The sequence below is a fragment of the Sus scrofa genome, chromosome 1 (assembly GCF_054392235.1).
Source record: "Sus scrofa isolate SSC_HxYL_T2T_F1_AM1 chromosome 1, Sscrofa_HxYL_maternal_Yorkshire_Landrace_v2.0, whole genome shotgun sequence".
Lineage (NCBI taxonomy): Eukaryota > Metazoa > Chordata > Mammalia > Artiodactyla > Suidae > Sus > Sus scrofa.
Window position 1 is genome coordinate 106,821,772 of NC_139383.1, and position 16,114 is coordinate 106,837,885.

Here is a 16,114-nt window from a genome sequence, read left to right on the forward strand (position 1 = left end):
TACATCAACAAAGTAAAAACAGTTTAAGTGTTCAATAATTTAATAATTTTATTAATTTACCCCACTATATCTAAAATATCACTTCAATGTGTAATCACAGCATTAAAAATGGAGATATTTTACTCTATTTTTTTAAACTAAGTGTTATAGCTCTAGTGTGTACTTTATACTTGCAGCCCATCTCAATTTGGACTAGCTACATTTTTTTTAATTTATTTATTAATTAATTTATTTTTTGTCTTTTTTGCCTTTCTAGGGCCGCTCCCTTGGCATATGGAGATTCCCAGGCTAGGGGTCCAATCAGAGCTGTAGCCACCAGCCTACGCCAGGGCCACAGGAACGAGGGACTGGAGCCGCGTCTGTGACCTGCACCACAGCTCACTGCAACGCTGGATCCTTAACCCACTGAGCAAGGCCAGGGACCAAACCCACAACCTCATGGTTTCTCGTCAGATTCGTTAACCCCTGTGCCACAATGGGAACTCCTGGACTAGCTATATTTCAAGGGTTCAAGAGCTACGTGAGGCTAGTGGCTATGGAACACAACCTCCCTAGAAAAATACACAAAAAATAGTAACAGTGCTTACATTTCTGGAAAGTGGAACTGGGTAGAAAAACATAAGAGATCTGAGGGAGAGTTACTTTTCATCATTTACTACTTCGTTCCTTTTGAATTTTGCACCATGTGTACTTATTACCTATTCAAAAAATGAATAAAACACATTCCCTAAAATAAATGCACAAATGTAGATATCCTCTGGCCCACTTCTAGAAACCTATCCTCTGTATGTGTATAATGATACATAAACAAAGTTACTTGCTGCAGCACTGTTTTTAATACAAGACTAGAAATAATTTAAATGTCCACCAAGAGAGAAAATACAGACACCTATACAAAACAATACTGTGCAACCAAAAATAAAAAGGTACTCATTTATATACTGACATGGAACAATCTACAAAACGCATTATTAAGCAAATACAGGACCATTTGTACTAAAAGGTAATACACGCACAAAGTTGCCCATACATGCATAAAATCTCTGGAACAATACAGGAAAACCTAGTAATGCTACTTGTCTTTTGAAAGGCAACTGGGCAGCAACGGACGGGCTGGCAAAGAGACTTTTCACCATCTTTTTGTATCTCTGAATTTCAAATTTTGAATTGGAATGCAATAATGCATTGCCTATTTAAAAACTCCAATCTACATCTAGCTAGTGCCTGCTTTTATTTACCCTGCTTGGCCTTTATGTGCTATTTAAGTTCATCTAAAAAGACTAGTGTTCTTCTAGTTCCTTCAAGAGAAGCTTGAGCCTTGTTTTTCCGCAGAGATGGGTGTACACACACACACACACACACACACAAACACACACACACACACATTTGGCATAACGTTCCCAGAATTTTATCTCCTTTCCCCAAATGGCATTACAACCCATCCATAGTTACCGAATTCTTTATCTAATAAATTCCTCAAGGCCAGCTTTTCCTTGACACAAACTGATTTTCTAAGTTTCTGGTATCTGGGGACTTTTCTCTCCCTATCTCTCCTTCTCCTGTCACCCTCTCTAGATACGCTATATGTAAAAAGTCTTACATTTTATCCATCATTTGTAGCAGGAAGAATGGGCCTCATCTGTGTCTCTGTGTGATTTTAAGAAATCTAGATGAAGAGTATAGTCAGTGATGGCAAACACTGAAAAAAGCAGTATGAAAATTGAGAAAAGACTGCTAAACTTGGCAGTTGAGAATTCAGTGACAACTTCTGAAAGGGCAGCAAGAGGGGGAACATGAAAAAGAGTGGCCAAAGACACTGCATAAAGTTCATGTCTAGAACAAAGGAAGTCATTAAATATAGAAAGCAGGGAGTTCCCGTCGTGGCGCAGTGGTTAACGAATCCGACTAGGAACCAGGAGGTTGCGGGTTCGGTCCCTGCCCTTGCTCAGTGGGTTAACGATCCGGCATTGCCATGAGCTGTGGTGTAGGTTGCAGACGCGGCTCGGATCCCGAGTTGCTGTGGCTCTGGTGTAGGCCGGTGGCTACAGCTCCGATTGGACCCCTAGCCTGGGAACCTCCATATGCCACAGGAGCGGCCCAAGAAATAGCAAAAAGACAAAAAAAAAAAAAAAGAAAGCAGGAGATCCCCTTGTGGGCTCAGTGGAAATGAACCCAACTAGGATCCATGAGGCAGGCTTGATCCCTGGCCTCGCTCACTGGGCTAAGGATCCAACATTACTGTGAGCTGTGGTGTAGGACACAGACAACGAAGCTCAGATCCTGTGTGGCTGTGGCCATGGCATAGGCCAGCAGCTGTACTTCTGATTCAACCCCTAGCCTGGCAACTTCCATATACCGCAGGTGCAGCCCTAAAAAAATAAAAAATAAATGTAGATTTCAAATATCTTCAAATTGTAAATACAAAATATTCCCCAAATACCTATATAAATACTTATTTCAAGAGAAAATTCAACATAAAATACCTGAAATGTGATGATGCTGCCCCATAAAGAACACCTAGTGAAAATCACCATTAGATTTTTGGGACTCCACATTCAAACATGTTATCACACAAGGCAGGGGAAAAAAAGGCAAGGTAACTAATGACCTGGATTTTTTACAACTGTTTTAGGCAAAGAAACCAGGACAACAGAAACCATTTAAAAAACAAACAAAAGGGAGTTCCCATTGTGGCACAGCAGAAACAACCCAACTAGTAGCCATGAAGATGCAGGTGCAACCCCTGCTCTCAATCAGTGGGTCGGGAATCCGGCGTTGTCGTGAGCTGTGGTGCAGGCCGGCAGCTGTAGCTCTGATTCGACCCCCTAGTCTGGGAACTTCCATGTGCCTTGGGTGCAGCCCTAAAAAAGCAAAAAAAAATTAAATAAATAAATAAATAAAAATAAAAATTAATTAATTAAAAAGTTAAAAACAAACAAAACACATAAAAACCAGTTTAAAAAAAAAAAACTGAATTCTCACTGTAACTTTGCTTTTTTCCCAAAGTTGTACACTAGTAAGGAAAGACACTGCCAAATAGAAACCTAAGTTGGCCCCATGGAGAGTGATGGGTAATGTGCCTTTTAAACAAAAGCAAACAGAAAACATTCATTCATGTGTTCAATTTTACAGACTGTTAAAACCTAATGTTAGAGCTTGAATTTAACCCTAAAAGCAGGTCATTAGTTCAGTGAAAGTGCACATTATATGGAGACTGCTGTGCAAAGAGAGTCTCTTTACTTGAGTTACATTCCTTTCACCTTTAATAAGTGGTGTGGAATCCATAGGTCTATATTCAGCTTGTAAACATAAATTTTCATAGTTTATCATCCCCAGATTGTAAAAAAGCGTCCAACTATTAAAAGACTCCATAAGCCTAGCCTCAAATTAGCACAAATAACCAGTACTGTGATTTCTCTTCAAATTCCCAGAGTCTGTACTGACATTCGGCTAAAGCAGTAACTTACTCCTATCAACTAAAGACAGTCCTCAGGGTGTGAAAGCGCAATTAAAGCAAAGTCTACAGTAGTGTTGCCCAAAAGAACTTTGTTAAATTAAAAGTGATTAAAATTAAACTCAACATTCACTTCCCCAGTCACAGTCAACCACATTTCAAGTGCTCAAGAGCCACATGTGGCTGGTGCTACTATTTTGAACAGTGTGGGTATAAAGCAAAGATTCTTCTCTATGATCTATTATTCCTCAAAAGAGCTTCAAAGGTTTCCTGGGGGTAAAAGAGAGGAAAACTGAGTAGGCAGGGCTTCGGCGACTGCCACTTTCCTTATGTTTTGAGAGTCTGCATAATGTTGCTGCTGTTGTTAACAACCTTCTTCCTGGGTGCTGAAATATGCGTAGGTATGTGTGTGTGCATCAGGTTTGAAAACTGGCTTAGAGGATAAATGGCTGATGCACAAACTTCAGGCCAAAGAGGAACGAACCCTCCTGAGACTTCAAAACAGTTTATAAAGAAAAGTTTAATTGGCCAGCTTACATGAACTACAGCTTAACCATCTGTCTATAAAGTAAAAGGTTGGTCTAAACATGGAAAATTTGCATTCACTGCCACAGACACAGCCTCTCTAATCAACAAAAAAGCTCCCATAGTTCATTCAAACCCAGGGAGAAAGCCCATGGGCCCAGCTTCCGCTGCACCATTTATCAGGAGTTTACTCTGTGACCTTTGAAAATCAGACTCACCACCCTACATTCTGTAATGAAGGATGTGATGAAGGCAGCATTTCCTTAATATTTACAAGTCCTTAATCATTTTCTCTTTATAGAATTTTTTGGAGAAAGCTGAAGGAGGATATGCAAATATACTTTATCTGAAACAGGCAAATTATAAAATCACAGATTTACTATGCTACTTCCTCAGATCGAGTTTTTGAATTGAAAGACTCAAGGTAATGAATCTGATGAACCCAGTGGCATTACTAGCTGAATGCATTAAATCTGAAACTATGCCCTCCCTCAGAAAGAGAAGGGAGGTTGTGGTAGGGCACTATATTTAAGGAAATACAAGTTTTCAGAGGCAAACTGGACCTGTGTACTAACAGATCAAAACTAAAATCTACACTCACTTTCCATTGTTCTAGTCTTGAGGCCAAAGTAATTCCAAGATTTTGAAAAATTACAGAATCACCTGGAAGAATCATGACACTCAAAATAAACACATCGATTTTAATGAGAATGAATCACTTGAGGATTTCTGTTGTTTTAAAAGTACAAAACTGAAGACAGATTTACAGTACCAGGCAGCTGTCCTATCAAGTGTGGCTCACTTATACCTAAGAGGAATCCATACACTCTAGATGGTAAGGCAAGTATGTAACCTACAATTATCTTACACGTACATTCAAGCCAGAACTAACCTAATACTTTTGGCTAACTAGCCAAACCAGAGGCAGTGTCTAAACTCATCTGGCTTGAAAAATTACATTCTCCCCACATGAAATTACTGAAACTGAAGCTCAGGGCTATCCTTGAGATGTCAACCTATAATTAGCATTGAAATATGTCCTAACTGCCCACATCACAATTACATCAATTTGGAGAAATGATCAAAATTAATCAGAGATAAGCAGTAAGCCCAAACTGTGCATTTTTTAAACAAGAAAAGGCTGCACTACTTTTGTACTGCTGGTTTTAGAACACATCCTATTTTTAAAAAAATTTTTAAATAGCTAAGGCTATAAATTACAAGGTGATCAATTAATTAGTATGTGATGGGGTAGATGGTAGAAAGTAACCTTGAGATAGAAAGGAGGACCCCCCCCAAAAAAAACTATCACGGCTAATACTGGATGAAAGTCACATATAAGAGGCACAAAGCCCTCAAAAGACAGCCTAGCAACTGCCCGCACTTGTTCAGTTCTACAAATCCCTACCACACGTGAAGTTTTACGTGACACCCCTGCAAACTGACAAAACAATGACTTACTCTGAAGAAAAGGTGTGGCAGGGAGTGCTACACCATTTAGATCACCTTTCTTTACTACTGGCCCAGCATGATAGGCTTTTCAGTCTAGAATCACAGCCCTCTGAATGGCAAAACAAACAAAAAACACCTTGGTGAGAGTAGGTACTGTGGATCTTTCAGGAACTTAGAACCACGTTCTACCTCTTTAGGAACATTCGTTAATCATTCTGAAAGACAATGTAAAGGATATTATGTAGATTACTGTGCTCTTTCCCCAAATATGATTTAAACTAATTGATGAACATTCATTACTATGCTTTCAGGTCTGGTCCTGCACTGAATGGTCCCAGACATGCTGGTTAGGCTCTGAGTATTTGTTTTTGTGTCTTGAGATTATCTCCATTATCCTCACCAGGCTGTTATCTGTTTTTTCTTACAATAGACAGTAGGCTAACAGTTCCCCATCCTCCTATCCCACCCTACCCCCACTAGACTCCCCCGAACCTCCCACATTACCAACAATCTACTTGTTTCTAATCTACTGTGGGTTTAGAAGCCAGATAACTTTGCTTGTTAGAAACATTTGAAATAAATGCCAACAGGGTCTAATTAAAAGTCCCAAAGGCTATCCAATGACTAGAGCTGCAGTGTATATGGACTTGGGCAATTTGGTTACCCTAGGCCTTTCGGCTTAGTATCTGTTTCTCAAATGCATTTTATCATAGGTCAAGGAGAGTGTAGCAAAACCATCTGGATTAAAAAAACAAAACAACAAAACAAAACCTGAAAGCAACTACCAGAGGAGAACAAAAGAGATTATCTGAGAAGATCCTTCTGCCTGAGGCACTGTTTCATGTACCTTCATCACAATCATTTAATTTTTGTAACAACCTTAAGAGGTGGGTTTTATCACCTCCATTTTCAGTCAGAAAACCAGGGCTCAGGAGTTAAATAATGTGCCCAATTCCGTAACTGAAAAACCCACTGTAAGCCTATGTCTCTCTGACTCCAAAACTACTGCGGCCCAATACATTTTCTTGGTTTAGCTAATTATTTTTAAGAGTCTCATGCTCTACAGACTGAGCTAGCTGGGAGAGCTGTTTTTATACTTTATTCTGACTCTTTTATTGGAACCTGACTGATTCAGGTTTGCTTTCTAACCAGTTTCTATAACTAAAAGGCTATGGATAATCAAACTAAAGGCCACATTAGACATTGGTCGTATCTTCAATTTGTAGAGACTGTGCAAAAATGGTAAAAGTCGCCCCCCCCCCAAATACACTCTTCCCAGTGTCAATTTCAGTTTGACATCTTCCCTAGCGCTGTCCTCTATGTTCAAAAGTAGGAATGCAAGCATACTTCGGGAACTGGCTCAGCAATGTACTACAATCTCCTTTAATCGCACATTAACATGATTTTCTTCCTCTATAAACACTGGAGGACAGGGCAGGAAGATATGAAGACTTTCCGCTTTTCTAATCCCATTAAGGAACAGGGGTATACTTGTTCCCTGTTAGATACTTTATTGCCTAGTCCAGCGCCCGACTCTGACCCACAGCAAAAAGCTATTTTACCGTTGAATAAATGAATAAATGTTACTTGTTCCATAAATAAAAGCTATTTGTTGAATAAATGCATAACCTCTCCTGAACTGGTTTTGAAATCTTTCTATTTCTCATCTTCTGACATACCTTTGCAATATTTAGGGGAAAACATCTTTCCTCTCAGAGACTACGAGCTTAAAAATGGCTCCTCTAGTCCCATCAAAAGACATGCCCCTCTCCATCCTCTAAAAATGACTCTTGTCCCAAGAATATGAATAAGCTTCCATCTGCCAGACTGTACTAAATACAGCTTTTATATGCATTACAAAAACACCTGTATAAAAAAGCTGCTACAAAAATGAGGCCTTAGAAGTCCTAAGTACAAAACCAACAGAATCAAAACCAAACAAGAATAAGGAGTGCTTTCAGACCTCTATAAAAGCCAAAGCTGAAAATACTTGCAACATGTAAAAATTCAATACGTCTTTGATCAGCAGGTTATGCAGCTAAGCTGTTTTTCACTCATGTATTTTGCCCTAACAAGTAATAGAATTTTAGCAACATGTTTGTAATATTTACAATATGAAAATGAAAAGGGAATCTTTTGCTATCTAGAAGTAGAAATAACCTTTGTTCCTACTAAAAAGAATTTCTGCTGAAATATACAAAACTATCCCCAAATTCCTACTTAAGAGTTAAAACACATACCAAGCCTGACAAGCCACAAACAACAGGAAATTACTCTGCACAGTTTCTTACAACACTATTATTTCATGAACCTTACAGATTGTGTAGAGATTTGACCACTTAGGACTAGGTCCAAGTATGCTAGAACTTTGAAAACTTGTTGAACACCTACAATGTGAAGTCACTTTAAAAGGCATAGCTACAAAGTATAAAAACCAAGTTCTAACAGCAATGTCTTGCTAAAAGAAGCTCAGAAATGGATGTTTCCAATCACATTACATTAATTAAAACAGGCCAATGAACTACTTTCAACTCAATTTTAACATTAAGAGTATAAGTGCCCAATCACCTTAGCTAGAAATGCCCACAGACTTGTGAACTATTCTGATTTACTACCACAACAAATTTTATGGCAAAAATACTAAGGACCTTTAAAAATAAAAAGCAGTGCTACTTTTCTGATTTTAATACAAATGTACGCTAAATGATCTTTTGGTGAGGGAATATTCTATCAATATCCTGTATGGTTTTTTTTTTAAGGCAAATGAAAAAAATCCTCAAACTATGAAACATTTATGAAATTCATTTTACATTATTTCTCCCATCTCTGGGTATACTTATGTCACTTATTTATTCATATCAAAACTTCTCAAATTTAACATTTGCCTTTACACATCAAGTTAAGAAAGACTTTTTTTTTAAAGAGGGCCCATGCTAGAACAATAGCTAATGAAGTTTCGGATAATAGAAAATGTATTATCTTATTAGCCTCATATCAGCGGTGAAGGTTCAACTCGTATGAAATCAGAAGAGAGAACATGAAAAGGAACTAAAGTATAAAATCATTCAGAATTCTAGAAATTAATTCAAATTCCAGGAACCATTTTTGAAAAGATGAAATTACTCCAAGTAAGTTTGCATGATCACTTATTTATTTACAATTACACGTTGTTTTTCTTTTAAAAAGTTTTATAACACCAAAATTTAAGATACTTCAAACTGTAATAAAGAAGAAATGACTTACATGGAAAATACTACATTCAAATCTGTTTTGCCTGGAATTTTTTTTTTAAACTAAAGTTTAGTTGACAACAAACCGGTATATTTAGCTTTTCAGGGGTCAAGAGGAAGGAATAACAAAACCAACCTAAGTATTTTCCTTTTGTTTAGGATCAAAAGAACACCATAACCACAAAAGGGTTAAGTAAGTAAAAGACCAAAGTACCCACCCAAGGGTAGTACGCCTCCCCCCAGAGAGAACAAAACAATTAAAGTTACAGATTTGAAAACCAAGTTTGAAATACGTGCAATCAATTAGCGTGCTCTCTAAAGGCGTGTGATAAAAACTAATAGGCGCCGCTCACAGAGCAACTTTCACTAAAGTACAGAAGGATCTGGACAGAGTATCAGCCGTGTGCGGGTTTGCGTGAATATACACAAGCGACTCTCAACCCCGAGATCAGAATGGTTCACAAAGGTTACAGCACCCCCACCTACAAAAAAAAAGTGGAAGCAAAGTATCGCACGCTCCTAACTCGGCCTCCCAACAACTCCCGAAACCAGAGCGCTGTCCCTCCGGGGTTTGAAAATCAGAACCACAAACTACCGAGCGTGCTCGCGGCAGAGGAGACCGGCCACAGCCAGCCCCCGCCCCAGGCCGCGCGCGCGGGTGGGCGGGAGGGCAGCTCCGGGCGCCGACCCGGTCCCTCCGGCTGCCCCGCCCCACGCTCCGCACCCCGAGGGCCCAGCGCCCCACGGCCCTGACTTCGCCACACCCCAGCCCCTGGCCCCCGAAGCCATGTGACGCGGCCAGGCTCTCCGACCCGAGCCCCACACCGACGCACCCCAGCCCCGAGGGCCTGCCGGGCGCCGCGGTGTTACCTGGACCGAGGCTCCGGGTCCCGCCCCGTCAGAGCCGGGGGTCCGGGACCTTTTGTTCCTTCCTCTTCCGAATGGGATGAGGGTCTGGGAGGGGAAAGGGGAATGGGCGATTGGAGGCGGAACTGAAAACACTCTCGCGGCCGCCCGGCCTCCCGCCCCGCCCCCCAGCCGGAGCCCGGCCTGCAGCCCCGGCGCGCGGGGAGGGGGCGCGGGCCCGGCCACCGCCCGCTGGAAGGAGGGGGTGGGGACGCGCGTCCCGCCACCGCCCCTCCTCCCCTCGGGCGCGCGCCCGCCTCGCCCCCACCCGGGCGGCCGGGACAGCCGAGCCCTCCCCCGCCGCGCCCGCCAGCCCACCTCCGCTTCCGCCCTGCGCCCTCCACCGCCGGCCCCTGCGGCGCGGCGCACCCACCTCCGGGCGGCTCGCTCGGTGCTCGCTGGCTGCTGGCTGGGAGCTGCTCCTCCGCCGCCGCGGCCGCGCGGTAGACCCGCCTCCCACCCCCGGCCGCGAGCCCCGCCGATTCGCCGGCACAGCCCCAGGGCTGGCACCCTGCCGCCCGCTGATTGGCGCCCCTGGCCGCCCGTTAGGACGCGAGGCACGCCGGCCGAGCGCAGCGCTCGGCGCGCACGGAAGACTAGGCGAGCGGAGGAGGGAAAGAAGGAGGCCGAGCGCCCGGGAAGGGCCAGGGCGCGAGCAGGGCTTGGAGAGTCGCGGGCCACTACCTCCCCACCTCCTTTCCCCTTGGGCGCCCCGCCCTCCCGGCCGGACCGGCGGTGCACGCAGCCAATCAGCGCGCGGGGTGATCGGGGTGTGAGCCGCGCGTCGGGGGCCTCGAATCGGAAGGGAGACGTCGCTCGCTGATTGGTCCCGCCTCCCCCGTAGAGCGTGAGGCGAGGCGCGGCCGGGCGGGCTGCCGGGCGGCGGCGGACGAGGCGGGGTGGGACGCTCGCTGTTTCGGTTGGCTTCGTCCCCGGCGCGCTTCCCCGAGAGGCTCTGGGGAGGAGAAGGGAAGGCTCATAACCTGCTGCGCTGCGCTGGCGCCCACTCGTCCGTCATTGCCTCGGCCCAGCTCCCCGGCCAGCGCCATTGGGTGGGGCCTGTCCGGGGGCCAACGCCTGGCCAACCCACCGTAGTCAACCCAGGTGTGGATACATGCTCATCCCTAGGGGGGCGCCCAGAGGACGGGACTAGCCTGCGGAACGAGATGGTTCTGCAGAAGCCCGGGTACCGGACCCACACTGGGCGTGTCCGTACGCGAACGAGTGGGCGGGGCCCTCGTGGTAACGGGGGCGGGGTCCGAGATGTAAATAAGCCCAGGGCCGAGATCTTTCCTGGGCCATCCGACCAGGGAAGGGAATGCCAGGTATTTCTCTTTTATCTCAACCTTGGTTCTGTCTTCGTTTAAAATGGTGCTACTAATGCATGCTCTTAATGGTCCTTGTGAAATCTAGAAAGCAAGTGCCTGGAGCGATGCCCCTCAATTGCCAAGTTATCTTCCTTCATGTCTGCCCTGTTCAGGCACTGTTTTTAGGCCCAGCCTCGCACGTCCCTACCACGAGCCTCTAAGCTGCTGGCTGCCCAAAGCTGGTGGAGTTTTAACCACGTTCGGGTAACTTTGTCGCTTTTATCTTATGGATACTCAAGCCTATGCTGAAATATTAAAGCCAGCTAATCACATCAACCATATAGTAAGTACCTAGTATGTGAGACAGGGAGCACCGTAGATCTAAAGTTGAAACAAGTCTCACTCTGGTAGTTGGTGTCAGGGAAAAGATTACAACACGGTTTTCTTGGTTCCCTGTTTTGCACTCATTCTCATTCTCTTATTCCTTCGATTTAACTGAGATAAAGTGGCACTAGCAATACAAATCAATAAACAGATAGTATTAAATGACCCATTTCAAACAGTAAGAATTCTTGAAATATATTTTCTTTTCAGCGGTAAAGGCTGCCCTGAGGAGGGTACCTTCAGTTGGACCTGGGGAGCTATTTGGTCATCCTCTGAGTCTTGCTGTTTTTCCACATATCCTTAAAAATGTCCTAATTTCCACCATCTCACACTTCAAATATAGAAGTACTTTTCAAAAGTTTGTAATGAAGACAATGAACCAAATTGTAGGCAAATTTTAGTTCTGAATGCAGCTGTGCTCCAAATTTGTAACCTTTGGCATGTGAGACTCAACCTACAATGATAGCTACTTAAATATAGCTGCGTGGTGATTAAATAACAAATGTGAAAGTGAATAGCATAAGGCTTTGAAGTTAAAAGAAAACCAATATTCATTATCCTTTCTTCCCTTCCGTGGCCTGTAAGCACATATGCTAAGATGGACCCACTCAGCAGAAATTCTACCTTCAAAAGTTTACCTTCAGGGTGTTGTCAGTTTACTGGCATCTCTACTCACCCTTTTTTAAAAAATAGCTTGTGAAGGAGACTTCTGAAGCCAATTGGTGGAGCTGTTCCTCCTCCTAAGACTCCTCTTTTCACTTCCCAGAGCCACTGGGGAGGATGTTCTAGGGCAAAGGCTGTTCGATTTAGAAGTAGGAAGCCTGTTTACGGTTTTTGGTCCTTTTTCCTGCTAACACAAGCCAATAGTTTTTATATAAAATGGCCTATAAAAAGCTACCCTGGGTCACTAAGTATGCTCTCCTATGTAACCAGGGTGTGCATTTGAGCATCCAATGCAGATGAATAGAAGTAGAAACAGAAGCAGATCTGGCTGAATTCCAGAAGCATCTGCTCCCAGTATGAGAGTTAAGTACTTTGAGGGACACCAGTTGATAACATGCTTGAAGTCTCAGTTCGACCATCTCCAAAGTTTCACACTTTGGGTCCCTAATTCTTCAGTTTAGGAAGGCTTCCAGGATTTGTAGGATTGAGAAAAGGGGAAGAGGAGCAATCTGGCTACCAATGCAGTCCCCAAAAGGCTTAGAAAAGGAGCATGCCTACTGTCCCCTCAGCTAGAAATGCATCTCAGCCAAAGTGGGTCAAGACAGAAACTGAAGGCAGATGGAGCAGGGATTGCCGTGGCAACAATCAACTTGGAAATCCACTAGGTTACCTCAAGACCTTCAGTAGGTTCCAGTTGTATAAATTATGTTGAGAATGGATGGACACCAAGTTTAACCCTTTATATGCATGATACTAAAAAATCAAATCAAAATCAATGCATAATCCTTTTAAAAGTAGTAAAATGTATGGAAAGACATAAGAAAAATAGTAATGATGCTTGCTTCTAGAAAAAGAACCTTGAAGTCATGAATGGAAAACTTAAATTTTATCATTAATCTATAGTTTGAGTTTTAAAAATATATATATGTGTGTTTATGTATGTACATATGTGTGTGTGTGTGTATAAAATCTCCATGTATGGATTTTTCAAAAGCTGTAATGCATAGGCTATCTTCTCTTTGCCCAATCTGTAAAGTCCTTCCTGGTTACTCTAGCCCAAAGGATATCACTCACCTATGACTTTTCTCTCATGGTCATAATGATTTACATACCATGACTTTGCTTGGATTAATGTCTTGATCTGCTAGTTTAGTCTTCAACAGTTTTTTTAACTTCTCTTGTATGTGTTTTGTCTCGCCATTTAGATTGTAAATTCCTGAAGGACAAGGACAGCAAGCATCTTGTTCCCAGTTGTTTCCCCGTAGCCGAAGATTAAAAAATACCATAATTGAAGAAATGTGAAATACATTTGTGTAGTACAAGAAGGCTGTATGTGTGGCAAAGGTCTGCAGGCATTCTACACAGCTTGGCCCCATCCTTGTAGTTGCCCTCAGTACAGCTATTGAGTATCTTGTCAACATCTGATCTCTATATTTACTCATCCTCGTGGAACTAAGTTGCAGTGAGCATTACTGGATCTTAAAAATCCAGCAACTGAAAAGACACTGATTAAATGAGATAACCTAAGTAAAAATGATAAAGAATGAATGTGTAGGGTTACTTTTGTTGTAAATGATAATGAAGAAACCCAACACCAGCTGGATTTTTATCTCATCACAGTGAAATTTCATGTTTAAAATGAACTTATGTTGAAGTTGTGTGCACCTGCCTCTACAAACACACACAGTCTTCATTCACATGCTAATTTTTAGTAAAAATGAAAACATTTAATATTTAATGGGAAATGCTAAAGACAAGAATAAAGCATATACAAGAAAAAAACAATTTCAGCAAGTATTTATCAGGTATCTGTTATGTGCCTATCATAAAAGCAGTTGTTGTTCATGGAACATTCTCATTCCATGGCCAGAGTCACTCAAGAAAACAAAACATGCAAGTAAGGTTTTTTGGTTTTTTTTTTTTTTTCAGATTTGAAGAGAATGAGATTGGCAGAGAAGTTGGCTCTGGTTGATAGAAAAACATTTGGAGAAAACAAGTTATACTTTTCATCATTCTCCAGGCATCTGACAATATTATATTTCTTATCTGTACATTTAAAAGCATATAGAATCATTGGATAACTCATCCCAGGATTGTTCAACTGTAACTTGGAAAATTATAATTCCAGTACAATGAGCATTCCCAAAGAGGCATTTGAATGTTATCTGAGATCTACATACTTTGGAAAAAACTAAACAGGGGCCTATATCTAAACCCTGGAAGAACAATGGGCAAATTATTTAAAGTTCTATTGTTAGAGGGATAATTTGGTAGTCATATGTCAACAATAGGGCCTTATGCCCTGATTATAACTGTCTGTGTGTGACAATATTGACTGAGCCAGGCTGCTGCTAGGCAGGATAAGTGCATGAAGGTATAATACTCTTAGAAAATTTCAAGCAGATTAGCATAATTGCTGTGATGAAGACTGAAGAGCTTATTTAACATAACTGACTAGAGTAGACAATAGATGCATAATCAGTGTCCTAATGATTGAATTAATGAGCCCCAATTGTTTGTCCTTACTGTAAACAGTCCTCAGCGATGAAAAAGACATTTTGCTGAAAGAGTTTGACAATTGTGTTAGGTGATGAGTGGCCAAAATGTAGTTAATGATGGGAGAGTCCATTGCTTTTGGGTCCTAAAGACTTCCCTGGTGGATTTCAACGGGTAAATTACATAGCTCCATAGAAATTTCCTATCACTTTCTCCTCACCTTCATACAATAATGAAGCCTGGTCAATGCTCTTATTTTGCAGCTAAGGGAAACAAGGCGCAGGCTTTTCCAAAGTCCTAGGTGCCAGGGGTTCACATGATGTCTACTTGTCCTGCTCTGACACTGTGCACTGACTCTTTGACCTGTCCCTAGGCTATCCCCTCGCCCGTGCCTTTGCTACTCTCTTCAGTCTCCCTCTTACCTTCTCTGCATATGTCCTGACCAACTATTTCACAGTGAAAATAGGGGCAAGTTTCCTCTCCACAGCCAAACCCCAACACTTAAACAAATATATCTGACTCCAGGAGTTCCCGTCGTGGCGCAGTGGTTAACGAATCCGACTAGGAACCATGAGCTTGCGGGTTCAGTCCCTGCCCTTGCTCAGTGGGTTAACGATCCGGTGTTGCTGTGAGCTGTGGTGCAGGTTGAAGACGAGGCTCGGATCCCGCGTTGCTATGGCTCTGGCGTAGGCCAGTGGCTACAGCTCTGACTCAACCCCTAGCCTGGGAACCTCCATATGCCACAGGAGCCACCCAAGAAATGGCAAAAAGACAAAACAAACAAAACAAAACAAAAACAAATATATCTGACTCCAAATCTATTCTGCTAGCCATTTCCTATGGAAAACCTACTCCTCCTGGAGAAGATGTTTCTACCTATTCTCTGTTCCCTTGACCACACGGTCTAAATTAGAACTACCATCCTAAATACACACACACGCACCAATCATATCACCTTTCAAAATTTTTTCTTCAGGGAGTTCCCATGGTGGCTGAGCAGGTTAAGTATTGGACATAGCGTCTGTGAGGATGTGGATTTGATCCCTGGCCGAGCTCAATGGGTTAAGGATCCAGTGTTGCCGCAAGCTGTGGCTCAGATCCCATGTGGCTGTGGCTGTGGCTGTGGCCTATAGGCCCCAGCTGTAGCTCCAGTTCGACCCCTATCCCAGGAACTTCCATATGCTTCAGGTGTGGCGGTAAAAAGAAAAACAATTTTTTTCTTCAGAATTCTTGTCATCATCTGGAATTATCTTGCTCTCTTATTTCCATACTGATTTATCATTTGTCACTTCTGCCTACTGAATGTAAGCTCTATAAGAGCAGGGAGCATGTCTGTTTTTTTCCCCAGAGTACCCCGACTCAAGCATGTCTATTTTGTTCACCATAGTATCCCTAATCCCCAGCATACCTGGAGGTACCCAATGCAAATTTTTGAACAGATGGATCATTTTTACTCAAAGCATGTGAAAACTGAATTTATCATCTTCTGTTTTCCTCTCCGGGTGTGTTTTAGCCCAGTTCCCTAGAAAACAGAGCCTGGTGCAAGGATTCTGAGGCTTTCTTTAGGAGATACTCTCCCAGGGCAGGGACCAGGCCAAGGCAAGGAAGAACGGAGAGCAATGAACAGAGATGCATTTCTGTGCTAAACGCTGGTTCAGGACAAGGCTCAGGCTACAGCCAGTCTCTTGACAGAGGCA

The 16,114-nt window shown here is 42.8% G+C and overlaps 1 protein-coding gene and 1 long non-coding RNA gene across 5 annotated transcripts in view; one reads left to right on the forward strand and one right to left on the reverse strand.

Moving 5' to 3' along the window:
• Nucleotides 1-9,978, reverse strand: part of SMAD2 (SMAD family member 2) — a 90,430-nt gene extending 80,452 nt beyond the window's left edge. For 2 of the 3 annotated variants that reach the window (XM_005659449.4, XM_021092635.2), the window contains exon 1: nt 9,532-9,617. The gene's annotated coding sequence lies outside the window, so the exon portion shown is untranslated. Of the gene's footprint in view, nt 1-9,531; nt 9,618-9,885 lie in introns of those variants that run through there. The other variant, XM_005659448.4, reaches the window with a different exon arrangement.
• A 179-nt stretch (nt 9,979-10,157) lies between these two features.
• Nucleotides 10,158-13,703, forward strand: LOC146406272 (uncharacterized). 2 transcript variants are annotated; one of them, XR_014808636.1, is made up of 3 exons: nt 10,158-10,671; nt 11,048-11,217; nt 13,127-13,703. It is a non-coding gene; the product is annotated as an uncharacterized LOC146406272 (long non-coding RNA). The 2 variants fall into 2 exon arrangements; XR_014808637.1 differs by lacking the exon at nt 11,048-11,217 and having other exon boundaries at nt 10,389-10,892.
• Nucleotides 13,704-16,114: the final 2,411 nt, after the last annotated feature.